The following is a 14,758-nucleotide window of genomic DNA, read 5'->3' as shown; positions in this document are numbered from 1 at the left end:
TTCTAAGCAAAGGAGTAATCAGGATAAACTGCTTTTATCCAAAGTAATACATAATTTGCAGTTTTGAGCCAGAATAAGACGTTTTTAATTTTTTTAATGTAAGTTTTTGTACTCAAAACAAAGGATCGTCTAAAGTAAGCAGTTTTTGTCCAGACTGAAGCGTAATTCGAATTTCTGTGCCTGAATAAGGGGTTTTCAGTTACTTTGATGTAAGGTTTCTTGTTTGTAACAATGAATTAACGAAAATAATTGGTTTTTATCCTAACTGGGGCATGAATCGTTTTTAAAAGGCGAAATAAGATGTTTTTTCTCTGTTCAGTGAAAGTTTACTCGTTTCAAAGCATAGAACCGTTTGAAATTCACAGCTCTCGTTAAGGCTGTAACGCAGATCTTTTGTTTTGTGCTAAAATAAGACGTTTTTAGTCAGTTTGATATAAGTTTTCTTGTTCAAAGCAAAATATTGTCGAAAATCAACCGTTTTTGTCTAAACTGATACAAAATTCGATGGTTTGTGTCCGAATACAAAGTTTTCAGATTCTTTAATGCTAGGTTTGCTGCTTCTAACAAAGAATCAACGAAAATATTTTGTTTTAATACAAACTGCAATATAAAATGTCTTTATAGGACAAAACATGATGTTTGGCATCTGTTTAATAAAAATTTACTCGTTTGAAAGCATAGAATCATTCCAAATAAGCTATTCTCGTCGAAACTATAATGTAATTAGTATTTTGTGCTAGAATACAGCGTTTCTGTTAGATTTATTAACAATTTTGTCTATTTTAAGCAATGAAACGAATAGGATTAGCTGCCTTTATTTAAAGTGATTCATAAATTGCTCTTTTATGCCAGATTAATACGTTTTTAGTCTGTTCGATGTAAGTTTCCTTGTTCAAAGCCAAAAGATCGTCTAAAATAAGCCGTTTTTGTTTGAACTGATGAACAATTCAGACTGAGAGACAACAAAAATAATTTGTTTTAATCCACACTGATACTTTTTGACCCTATAAGAGTCCTATAAGAGTCCGAGATACGCCGCTCTCGTCAAGTCTATAACGTAATTCGTTTTTTTGTGTCAGAATACGACGTTTTCTGTCTGTTTAATATAATTTTTTAATAATAATAATAATAATAATAATAATAATAATAATAATAATAATAATAATAATAATAATAATAATAATAATAATAATAAAAGTAATAATAGTAATAAAAGTAAGCTTAGTTTTCTAAGCAAAAATGAAGCTTATTTTGTGTGTTATATAAGCGTTTTCTAATTTCTATGCAAGAAATCATCTGTCATCTGTTTTTAGGCAAGAAATTGTCTAAAATTAATAACTCATTTTAAAACTGGTATAAAAACATTTACTATATAATAGTTAATAATAATAATAATAATAATATTAATAATAATAATAATATTAATAATAATAATAATAATAATAATAATAATAATAATAATAATAGTAATAGTAACCAATGTAATAATAATAATAATAATAATACTTTTAATAAAGAAAAATGAAGCTTATTTTGTGTTATCTGAGCGTTTTCTCATTTCTATGCAAGAGATCATCTGTGATCTGTGTTTTTAGACAAGAAATTGTCTAAAATTAATAACTCATTTTAAAACTGGTATAAAAACATTTACTATACAAAAGTTATAATCGGTTTTTAATAATAATAATATTAATAATATTAATAATAATAATAATAATAATAATAATAATAATAGTAATAATAATAATAAAAATAATAGTAATAATAATAATAATAATAAAAATAATAATAATAGTAGTAATAAAAGTAAGCTTAGATTTCTAAGCAAAAATGAAGCTTATTTTGTGTTATATGAGCGTTTTCTCATTTCTATGCAAGAGATCATCTGTGATCTGTGTTTTTAGGCAAGAAATTGTCTAAAATTAATAACTCATTTTAAAACTGGTATAAAAACATTTACTATACAAAAGTTAATAATAATAATAATAATAATAATAAAAATAATAATTTTAATAATAATAATAATAATAATAATAATAATAATAATAGTAATATTAATAAAAGTAATAATAATAATAATACTTTTAATAAGGAAAAATGGAGCTTATTTTGTGTTACATGAACGTTTTCTCATTTCTATGCAAAAGATCATGTGTGATCTGTGTTTTTAGGCAATCTAAGCCATTTTATAGTTTTTAATATTTAACAAAAATTTGCTTAAAAATAAAATGTTTGAAAAACTGTAATTGAACTAAATTAATTGTGTCTAACACTTTAGTAGAGGAAAAAGGAGGAGACATAAAAGTCACTAAAGTCTTAGAGTTGTCTTTAGTCGTCATATTAATAACAATAACATTTATAATAACAATACTAGTAGTACTAAATTTGCTTATATGCAAGCGCTTAATTAAGGTAACAGTTTTTTTTTTGCTTATATCTCGAAAACAGTTACTCCTATCAATTTTTGCCATTTCACCAAAATTAAAGGAGATAAAATTTCCTACAAAATAGTTATTTGCATTTTTCATGTAAAACTATCCATAAGCGAGATATAAAAAAAAATATAAAAAATAATTAATAATTAAAAATGAGTTTTAACAGAAAATGTCTTGTGATTTAAAATACACTTAATTTGTTGGGTCCAATACTTAATTAGAAGAAAAAGGAGGTGACAGTAAATGCTGCATTTTCGTCTTCGTCTCAAACATTGAAAACTGAATTACATTTTTGTTCAGTAACTGTCGTCGAAGACGAAAATGCAGCATTTACAAACGACTCTAAAAACTTCAGTGACTTTTATGTCTTCTCATTTTTCCACTACTAAAGTGTTAGACACAATTTATTTAGTTTAATTTCAGTTTTTCAAACATTTTATTTTAAAGCAAATTTTTGTTAAATATTATTTATATCCAACTCTATAACTCGCTTATGGTTGGTCCTACAAGAAAAATGCAAATAACTATTTTGTAGGAAATTTTATCAGCTTTAATTTTCAATGAAAGATAAAAATTGATAGAAGTAACTGTTTTCGAGATATAAGCAAAAAACCAAAGTGAAAACTGTAAGTTACTGAACAAAAATGTGATTTAGTTTTCAATGTTTGAGACGAAGACGAAAATGCAGCATTTACTGTCACCTCCTTTTTCTTCTAATTAAGTATTGGATCCAATAAATTAAGTGTATTTTAAATTACAAAACATTTTTTGTTAAAGCACATTTTTTTTTAATTATTTATTATTTTCAAACTTATATCTCGCTTATGGTTAGTTCTACATGAAAAATGCAAATAACTATTTTTTAGGAAATTTTATCAGCTTTAATTTTGATGAAAAGGTAAAAATAGATAGGAGTAACTGTTTTCGAGATATAGGCAAAAAACAAAAAAACTGTTACCTTAATTAAGCGCTTGAATATAAACAAATTTAGTACTACTAGTATTGTTATTATTAATGTTATTGTTATTAATGTGACAACTAAAGACAACTCTAAGACTTTATTGACTTTTATGTCTCCTCCTTTTTTCTCTACTAAAGTGTTAGACACAATTAATTTAGTTTAATTTCAGTTTTTCAAACATTTTATTTTAAAGCAAATTGTTGTTAAATATTTATATCTAACTCTATAACTCGCTTACGGTTGGTCCCACAAAAGAAATGCATTTAACTATTTTGTAGGAAATTTTATCAGCTTTAATTTTGAAAGAAAGATAAAAATTGATAGGAGTAATTGTTTTTGAGATATAAGCAAAAAACCAAAGTGAAAACTGTTATAGTTACTGAACAAAAATGTAATTCAGTTTTCAATGTTTGAGACGAAGACGAAAATGCAGCATTTAAAAACGACTCTGAAGACTTCAGCGACTTTTATGTCACCTCCTTTTTCTTCTAATAAAGTATTGGACCCAATAAATTAAGTGTATTTTAAATCACAAGACATTTTCTGTTAAAGCACTTTTTTTTTAAATATTAATAATTTTTAAACTTATATCTCGCTTATGGTTAGTCTAACATGAAAAATGCAAATAACTATTTTGTAGGAAATTTTATCAGCTTTAATTTTAGTAAAAAGATAAAAATTGATATAAGTAACTGTTTTCGAGATATAAGCAAGAAACTGTTACCTTAATTAAGCGCTTGCATATAAGCAAATTTAGTACTATTAGTATTATTATTATTAATGTTATTGTTATTAATATGACGACTAAAGACGACTCTGAAACCTTTAGTGACTTTTATGCCTTCTCCATTTTCCTCTACTAAAGTGTTAGACACAATTAATTTAGTTTAATTTTAGTTTTTCAAACATTTTATTTTAAAGCAAGTTTTTGTTAAATATTATTTATATCCAACTCTATAACTCGCTTATGGTTGGTCCTAAAAGAAAAATGAAAATAACTATTTTGTAGAAAATTTTATTAGCTTTAATTTTGAAAAAAAGATAAAAATTGATAGAAGTAACTGTTTTCGAGATATAAGCAAAAAACCAATAAGAAAACTGAAACTGTTACTGAACAAAAATGTAACTCAGTTTTCAATGTTTGAGACGAAGACGAAAATGCAGCATTTAAAATCGACTCTGAAGACTTTAGTGACTTATATGTCACCTCCTTTTTCTTCTAATAAAGTATTGGACCTTATAAATTAAGTGTATTTTAAATCACAAAACATTTTCTGTTAAAGCACTTTTTTTTAAAATATTAATTATTTTCAAACTTATATCTCGCTTATGGTTAGTCCTACATGAAAAATGCAAAAAACTATTTTGTAGGAAATTTTATCAGCTTTAATTTTAGTAAAAAGATAAAAATTGATAGGAGTAACTGTTTTCGAGATATAAGCAAGAAACCAAAAAACTGTCACCTTAATTAAGCGTTTGCATACAAGCAAATTTAGTACTATTAGTATTATTATTATTAATGTTATTGTTATTAGTATGACGATTAAAGACGTCTCTGAAACCTTTAGTGACTTTTATGTGTCCTCCTTTTTCCTCCACTAAAGTGTTAGACACAATTAATTTAGTTTAATTTCAGTATTTCAAACATTTTATTTTAAAGCAAATTTTTGTTAAATATTATTTATATCCATCTTTATAACTCGCTTATACTTGGTCCTACAAGAAAAATGCAAATAACTATTTTGTAGGAAATTTTATCAGCTTTAATTTTAGTAAAAAGATAAAAATTGATAGGAGTAACTGTTTTCGAGATATAAGCAAGAAACCAAAAAACTGTTACCTTAATAAAGCGCTTGCATATAAGCAAATTTAGTACTATTAGTATTATTATTATTAATGTTATTGTTATTAATATGACAACCAAAAACGACTCTGAAGACTTTGGTGACTTTTATGTTTTCTCCTTTTTTCTATACTAAAGTGTTAGACTTAATTAATTTAGTTTAATTTAGGTTTTTCAAACATTTTATTTTAAAGCAAATTTTTGTTAAATAATATTTATATCCATCTTTATAACTCGCTTATACTTGGTCCTACAAGAAAAATGCAAATAATTATTTTGAAGGAAATTTTATCAGCTTTAATTTTAGTAAAAAAATAAAAATTGATAGAAGGAACTGTTTTCGAGATATAAGCAAGAAACTGTTACCTTAATTAAGCGCTTGCATATAAGCAAATTTAGTAATATTAGTATTATTATGATTAATGTTATTGTTATTAATATGACGACTAAAAACGACTCTCATAACTTTGGTGACTTTTATGTCTTCTCCTTTTTCCTCTACTAAAGTGTTAGTCTTAATTAATTTAGTTTAATTTCGGTTTTTCAAACATTTTATTTTAAAGCAAATTTTTGTTAAAGATTATTTATATCCAACTCTATAACTCGCTTATGGTTGGTCCTACAAGAAAAATGCGAATAACTTTTTTGTAGGAAATTTTATCAGCTTGAATTTTGAAAAAAAGATAAAAATTGATAGGAGTAACTGTTTTCGAGATATAAGCAAAAAACCAATAAGAAAACTGTAACTGTTACTGAACAAAAATGTAATTCAGTTTTCAATGTTTGAGACGTAGACGAAAATGCAGCATTTAAAAACGACTCTGAAGACTTCAGTGACTTTTAAGTCACCTCCTTTTTCTTCTAATAAAGTATTGGACCCAATAAATTAAGTGTATTTTAAATCACAAGACATTTTTTGTTAAAGCACTTTTTTTTAAAAAATTGATTATTTTCAAACTTATATCTCGCTTATGGTTAGTCCTACATGAAAAATGCAAAAAACTATTTTGTAGGAAATTTTATCAGCTTTAATTTTAGTAAAAAGATAAAAATTGATAGGAGTAACTGTTTTCGAGATATAAGCAAGAAACCAAAAAACTGTTACCTTAATAAAGCGCTTGCATATAAGCAAATTTAGTACTATTAGTATTATTATTATTAATGTTATTGTTATTAATATGACGACCAAAAACGACTCTGAAGACTTTGGTGACTTTTATGTTTTCTCCTTTTTCCTATACTAAAGTGTTAGACTCAATTAATTTAGTTTAATTTAGGTTTTTCAAACATTTTATTTTAAAGCAAATTTTTGTTAAATATTATTTATATCTATCTTTATAACTCGCTTATACTTGGTCCTACAAGAAAAATGCAAATAACTATTTTGTAGAAAATTTTATCAGCTTTAATTTTAGTAAAAAGATAAAAATTGATAGGAGTAACTGTTTTCGAGATATAAGCAAGAAACCAAAAAACTGTTACCTTAATAAAGCGCTTGCATATAAGCAAATTTAGTACTATTAGTATTATTATTATTAATGTTATTGTTATTAATATGACGACCAAAAACGACTCTGAAGACTTTGGTGACTTTTATGTTTTCTCCTTTTTCCTATACTAAAGTGTTAGACTCAATTAATTTAGTTTAATTTAGGTTTTTCAAACATTTTATTTTAAAGCAAATTTTTGTTAAAGATTATTTATATCCAACTCTATAACTCGCTTATGGTTGGTCTTACAAAAGAAATGCACATAACTATTTTGTAGGAAATTTTATCAGCTTTAATTTTGAATGAAAGATAAAAATTGATAGAAGTAACTGTTTTCGAGATATAAGCAAAAAACCAATAAGAAAACTGAAACTGTTACTGAACAAAAATGTAACTCAGTTTTCAATGTTTGAGACGAAGACGAAAATGCAGCATTTAAAATCGACTCTGAAGACTTTAGTGACTTATATGTCACCTCCTTTTTCTTCTAATAAAGTATTGGACCTTATAAATTAAGTGTATTTTAAATCACAAGACATTTTCTGTTAAATCACTTTTTTTTTAAATATTAATTACTTTCAAACTTATATCTCGCTTATGGTTAGTCCTACATGAAAAATGCAAATAACTATTTTGTAGGAAATTTTATCAGCTTTAATTTTAGTTAAAAGATAAAAATTGATAGAAGTAACTGTTTTCGAGATATAAGCAAGAAACCAAAAAACTGTTACCTTAATTAAGCGTTTGCATATAAGCAAATTTAGTACTATTTGTATTATGATTATTAATGTTATTGTTATTAATATGACGACCAAAAACGACTCTGAAGATTTTGGTGACTTTTATGTCTTCTCCTTTTTCCTATACTAAAGTGTTAGACTCAATTAATTTAGTTTAATTTAGGTTTTTCAAACATTTTATTTTAAAGCAAATTTTTGTTAAAGATTATTTATATCCAACTCTATAACTCGCTTATGGTTGGTCTTACAAAAGAAATGCAAATAACTATTTTGTAGGAAATTTTATCAGCTTTAATTTTGAAAGAAAGATAAAAATTGATAGAAGTAATTGTTTTCGAGATATAAGCAAAAAACCAAAGTGAAAACTGTTACAGTTACTGAACAAAAATGTAATTCAGTTTTCAATGTTTGAGACGAAGACGGAAATGCATCATTTAAAAACGACTCTGAAGACTTCAGTAACTTTTATGTCACCTTCTTTTTCTTCTAATAAAGTATTGGACCCAATAAATTAAGTGTATTTTAAATCACAAGACATTTTTTGTTAAAGCACTTTTTTTTTAAATGTTGATTATTTTCAAACTTATATCTCGCTTATGGTTAGTCCTACATGAAAAATGCAAAAAACTATTTTGTAGGAAATTTTATCAGCTTTAATTTTAGTAAAAAGATAAAAATTGATAGGAGTAACTGTTTTCGAGATATAAGCAAAAAACCAATAAGAAAACTGTAACTGTTACTGAACAAAAATGTAATTCAGTTTTCAATGTTTAAGACGTAGACGAAAATGCAGCATTTAAAAACGACTCTGAAGACTTCAGTGACTTTTAAGTCACCTCCTTTTTCTTCTAATAAAGTATTGGACCCAATAAATTAAGTGTATTTTAAATCACAAGACATTTTTTGTTAAAGCACTTTTTTTTAAAATATTAATTACTTTCAAACTTATATCTCGCTTATGGTTAGTCCTACATGAAAAATGCAAAAAACTATTTTGTAGGAAATTTTATCAGCTTTAATTTTAGTAAAAAGATAAAAATTGATAGGAGTAACTGTTTTCGAGATATAAGCAAGAAACCAAAAAACTGTTACCTTAATAAAGCGCTTGCATATAAGCAAATTTAGTACTATTAGTATTATTATTATTAATGTTATTGTTATTAATATGACGACCAAAAACGACTCTGAAGACTTTGGTGACTTTTATGTTTTCTCCTTTTTCCTATACTAAAGTGTTAGACTCAATTAATTTAGTTTAATTTAGGTTTTTCAAACATTTTATTTTAAAGCAAATTTTTGTTAAATATTATTTATATCTATCTTTATAACTCGCTTATACTTGGTCCTACAAGAAAAATGCAAATAACTATTTTGTAGAAAATTTTATCAGCTTTAATTTTAGTAAAAAGATAAAAATTGATAGGAGTAACTGTTTTCGAGATATAAGCAAGAAACCAAAAAACTGTTACCTTAATAAAGCGCTTGCATATAAGCAAATTTAGTACTATTAGTATTATTATTATTAATGTTATTGTTATTAATATGACGACCAAAAACGACTCTGAAGACTTTGGTGACTTTTATGTTTTCTCCTTTTTCCTATACTAAAGTGTTAGACTCAATTAATTTAGTTTAATTTAGGTTTTTCAAACATTTTATTTTAAAGCAAATTTTTGTTAAAGATTATTTATATCCAACTCTATAACTCGCTTATGGTTGGTCTTACAAAAGAAATGCACATAACTATTTTGTAGGAAATTTTATCAGCTTTAATTTTGAATAAAAGATAAAAATTGATAGAAGTAACTGTTTTCGAGATATAAGCAAAAAACCAATAAGAAAACTGAAACTGTTACTGAACAAAAATGTAACTCAGTTTTCAATGTTTGAGACGAAGACGAAAATGCAGCATTTAAAATCGACTCTGAAGACTTTAGTGACTTATATGTCACCTCCTTTTTCTTCTAATAAAGTATTGGACCTTATAAATTAAGTGTATTTTAAATCACAAGACATTTTCTGTTAAATCACTTTTTTTTTAAATATTAATTACTTTCAAACTTATATCTCGCTTATGGTTAGTCCTACATAAAAAATGCAAATAACTATTTTGTAGGAAATTTTATCAGCTTTAATTTTAGTTAAAAGATAAAAATTTATAGAAGTAACTGTTTTCGAGATATAAGCAAGAAACCAAAAAACTGTTACCTTAATTAAGCGTTTGCATATAAGCAAATTTAGTACTATTTGTATTATGATTATTAATGTTATTGTTATTAATATGACGACCAAAAACGACTCTGAAGATTTTGGTGACTTTTATGTCTTCTCCTTTTTCCTATACTAAAGTGTTAGACTCAATTAATTTAGTTTAATTTAGGTTTTTCAAACATTTTATTTTAAAGCAAATTTTTGTTAAAGATTATTTATATCCAACTCTATAACTCGCTTATGGTTGGTCTTACAAAAGAAATGCAAATAACTATTTTGTAGGAAATTTTATCAGCTTTAATTTTGAAAGAAAGATAAAAATTGATAGAAGTAATTGTTTTCGAGATATAAGCAAAAAACCAAAGTGAAAACTGTTACAGTTACTGAACAAAAATGTAATTCAGTTTTCAATGTTTGAGACGAAGACGGAAATGCATCATTTAAAAACGACTCTGAAGACTTCAGTAACTTTTATGTCACCTCCTTTTTCTTCTAATAAAGTATTGGACCCAATAAATTAAGTGTATTTTAAATCACAAGACATTTTTTGTTAAAGCACTTTTTTTTTAAATGTTGATTATTTTCAAACTTATATCTCGCTTATGGTTAGTCCTACATGAAAAATGCAAAAAACTATTTTGTAGGAAATTTTATCAGCTTTAATTTTAGTAAAAAGATAAAAATTGATAGGAGTAACTGTTTTCGAGATATAAGCAAAAAACCAATAAGAAAACTGTAACTGTTACTGAACAAAAATGTAATTCAGTTTTCAATGTTTAAGACGTAGACGAAAATGCAGCATTTAAAAACGACTCTGAAGACTTCAGTGACTTTTAAGTCACCTCCTTTTTCTTCTAATAAAGTATTGGACCCAATAAATTAAGTGTATTTTAAATCACAAGACATTTTTTGTTAAAGCACTTTTTTTTAAAATATTAATTACTTTCAAACTTATATCTCGCTTATGGTTAGTCCTACATGAAAAATGCAAATAACTATTTTGTAGGAAATTTTATCAGCTTTAATTTTAGTTAAAAGATAAAAATTGATAGAAGTAACTGTTTTCGAGATATAAGCAAGAAACCAAAAAACTGTTACCTTAATAAAGCGCTTGCATATAAGCAAATTTAGTACTATTAGTATTATTATTATTAATGTTATTGTTATTAATATGACGACCAAAAACGACTCTGAAGACTTTGGTGCCTTTTATGTTTTCTCCTTTTTCCTATACTAAAGTGTTAGACTCAATTAATTTAGTTTAATTTAGGTTTTTCAAACATTTTATTTTAAAGCAAATTTTTGTTAAAGATTATTTATATCCAACTCTATAACTCGCTTATGGTTGGTCTTACAAAAGAAATGCAATTAACTACTTTGTAGGAAATTTTATCAGCTTTAATTTTGAAAGAAAGATAAAAATTGATAGGGGTAATTGTTTTCGAGATATAAGCAAAAAACCAAAGTGAAAACTGTTACAGTTACTGAACAAAAATGTTATTCAGTTTTCAATGTTTGAGACGAAGACGAAAATGCAGCATTTAAAAACGACTCTGAAGACTTCAGCGACTTTTATGTCACCTCCTTTTTCTTCTAATAAAGTATTTGACCCAATAAATTAAGTGTATTTTAAATCACAAGACATTTTCTGTTAAAGCACTTTTTTTTTAAATATTAATAATTTTTAAACTTATATCTCGCTTATGGTTAGTCTTACATGAAAAATGCAAATAACTATTTTGTAGGAAATTTTATCAGCTTTAATTTTAGTAAAAAGATAAAAATTGATATAAGTAACTGTTTTCGAGATATAAGCAAGAAACCAAAAAACTGTTACCTTAATTAAGCGTTTGCATGTAAGCAAATTTGGTACTATTAGTATTATTATTATTAATGTTATTGTTATTAATATGACGATTAAAGACGACTCTGAAACCTTTAGTGACTTTTATGTCTTCTCCTTTTTCCTCTACTAAAGTGTTAGACACAATTAATTTAGTTTAATTTTAGTTTTTCAAACATTTTATTTTAAAGCAAGTTTTTGTTAAATATTATTTATATCCAACTCTATAACTCGCTTATGGTTGGTCCTACAAGAAAAATGCAAATAACTATTTTGTAGGAAATTTTATCAGCTTTAATTTTGAAAGAAAGATAAAAATTGATAGGAGTAACTGTTTTCGAGATATAAGCAAAAAACCAATAAGAAAACTGTAACTGTTACTGAACAAAAATGTAATTCAGTTTTCAATGTTTGAGACGAAGACGAAAATGCAGCATTTAAAATCGACTCTGAAGACTTCAGTGACTTATATGTCACCTCCTTTTTCTTCTAATAAAGTATTGGACCTAATAAATTAAGTGTATTTTAAATCACAAAACATTTTCTGTTAAAGCACTTTTTTTTAAATATTAATTATTTTCAAACTTATATCTCGCTTATGGTTAGTCCTACATAAAAAATGCAAGATACTCTTTTGTAGGAAATTTTATCAGCTTTAATTTTAATAAAAAGATAAAAATTGATAGGAGTAACTGTTTTCGAGATATAAGCAAGAAACCAAAAAACTGTTATCTTAATTAAGCGTTTGCTTATAAGCAAATTTTGTACTAAAAACAACTCTGAAGACTTTGGTGACTTTTATGTCTTCTCCTTTTTCCTCTACTAATGTGTTAGACCAAATTAATTTAGTTTAATATCGGTTTTTCAAACATTTTATTTTAAAGCAAATTTTTGTTAAAGATTATTTATATCCAACTCTATAACTCGCTTATGGTTGGTCCTACAAAAAAATGCAAATAACTATTTTGTAGAAAATTTTATCAGCTTTAATTCTGAAAAAAAGATAAAAATTGATAGGAGTAACTGTTTTCGATATATAAGCAAGAAACCAAAAAACTGTTACCTTAATTAAGCGTTTGCATATAAGCAAATTTAGTACTATTAGTATTATTATTATTAATGTTATTGTTATTAATATGACGACTAAAGACGACTCTCAAACATTTAGTGACTTTTATGTCTTCTCCTTTTTCCTCTACTAAAGTGTTAGACACAATTAATTTAGTTTAATTCCGGTTTTTCAAGCATTTTATTGTAAAGCAAATTTTTGTTAAATATTATTTATATCCAACTCTATAACTCGTTTATACTTGGTCCTACAAGAAAAATGTAAATAACTATTTTGTTGGAAATTTTATCAGCTTTAATTTTGAAAGATAGATAAAAGATGATTGGAGTAATTGTTTTCGAGATATAAGCAAAAAACCAAAGTGAAAACTGTTACAGTTACTGAACAAAAATGTAATTCAGTTTTCAATGTTTGAGACGAAGACGAATATGCAGCATTTAAAATCGACTCTGAAGACTTCAGCGACTTTTATGTCACCTCCTTTTTCTTCTAATAAAGTATTGGACCCAATAAATTAAGTGTATTTTAAATCACAAGGCATTTTCTGTTAAAGCACTTTTTTTTTAAATATTAATAATTTTTAAACTTATATCTCGCTTATGGTTAGTCTTACATGAAAAATTCAAATAACTATTTTGTAGGAAATTTTATCAGCTTTAATGTTTGTAAATAAATAAAAATTGATATAAGTAACTGTTTTTGAGATATAAGCAAGAAACCAAAAAACTGTTACCTTAATTAAGCGTTTGCATGTAAGCAAATTTAGTACTATTAGTATTATTATTATTAATGTTATTGTTATTAATATGACGATTAAAGACGACTCTGAAACCTTTAGTGACTTTTATGTCTTTTCCTTTTTCCTCTACTAAAGTGTTAGACACAATTAATTTAGTTTAATTTTAGTTTTTCAAACATTTTATTTTAAAGCAAGTTTTTGTTAAATATTATTTATATCCAACTCTATAACTCGCTTATGGTTGGTCCTACAAGAAAAATGCAAATAACTATTTTGTAGGAAATTTTATCAGCTTTGATTTTAAAAGAAAGATAAAAATTGATAGGAGTAACTGTTTTCAAGATAAAAGCAAAAAACCAATATGAAAACTGTAACTGTTACTGAACAAAAATGTAATTCAGTTTTCAATGTTTGAGACGAAGACGAAAATGCAGCATTTAAAATCGACTCTGAAGACCTCAGTGACTTATATGTCACCTCCTTTTTCTTCTAATAAAGTATTGGACCTAATAAATTAAGTGTATTTTAAATCACTAAACATTTTCTGTTAAAGCACTTTTTTTTAGATATTAATTATTTTTAAACTTATATCTCGCTTATGGTTAGTTCTACATGAAAAATGCAAATAACTATTTTGTAGGAAATTTTATCAGCTTTAATTTTAGTAAAAAGATAAAAATTGATAGAAGTAACTGTGTTCGAGATATAAGCAAGAAACTGTTACCTTAATTAAGCGCTTGCATATAAGCAAATTTAGTACTATTAGTATTATTATTATTAATGTTATTGTTATTAATATGACGACTAAAGACGACTCTGAAACCTTTAGTGACTTTAATGTCTTCTCCTTTTTCCTCAACTAAAGTGTTAGACACAATTAATTTAGTTTAATTTTAGTTTTTCAAACATTTTATTTTAAAGCAAGTTTTTGTTAAATATTATTTATATCCAACTCTATAACTCGCTTATGGTTGGTCCTACAAGAAAAATGCAAATAACTATTTTTTAGGAAATTTTATCAGCTTTAATCTTGAAAGAAAGATAAAAATTGATAGGAGTAACTGTTTTCGAGATATAAGCAAAAAACCAATAAAAAAACTGTAACTGTTACTGAACAAAAATGTAACTCAGTTTTTAATGTTTGAGATGAAGACGAAAATGCACCATTTAAAATCGACTCTGAAGACTTCAGTGACTTTTATGTCAATTCCTTTTTCTTCTAATAAAGTATTGGACTCATTAAATTAAGTGTATTTTAAATCACAAGACATTTTCTGTTAAAGCACTTTTTTTTTAAATATTATTTATTTTCAAACTTATATCTCGCTTATGGTTAGTCCTACATAAAAAATGCAAATTACTATTTTGTAGGAAATTTTATCAGCTTTAATTTTAGTAAAAAGATAAAAATTGATAGGAGTAACTGT

The sequence above is a fragment of the Tribolium castaneum genome, chromosome 4 (genome assembly GCF_031307605.1).
Source record: "Tribolium castaneum strain GA2 chromosome 4, icTriCast1.1, whole genome shotgun sequence".
Taxonomy (NCBI): domain Eukaryota; kingdom Metazoa; phylum Arthropoda; class Insecta; order Coleoptera; family Tenebrionidae; genus Tribolium; species Tribolium castaneum.
The sequence above is the reverse complement of the archived record's forward strand: the minus strand, read 5'-3'. Positions refer to the sequence as shown.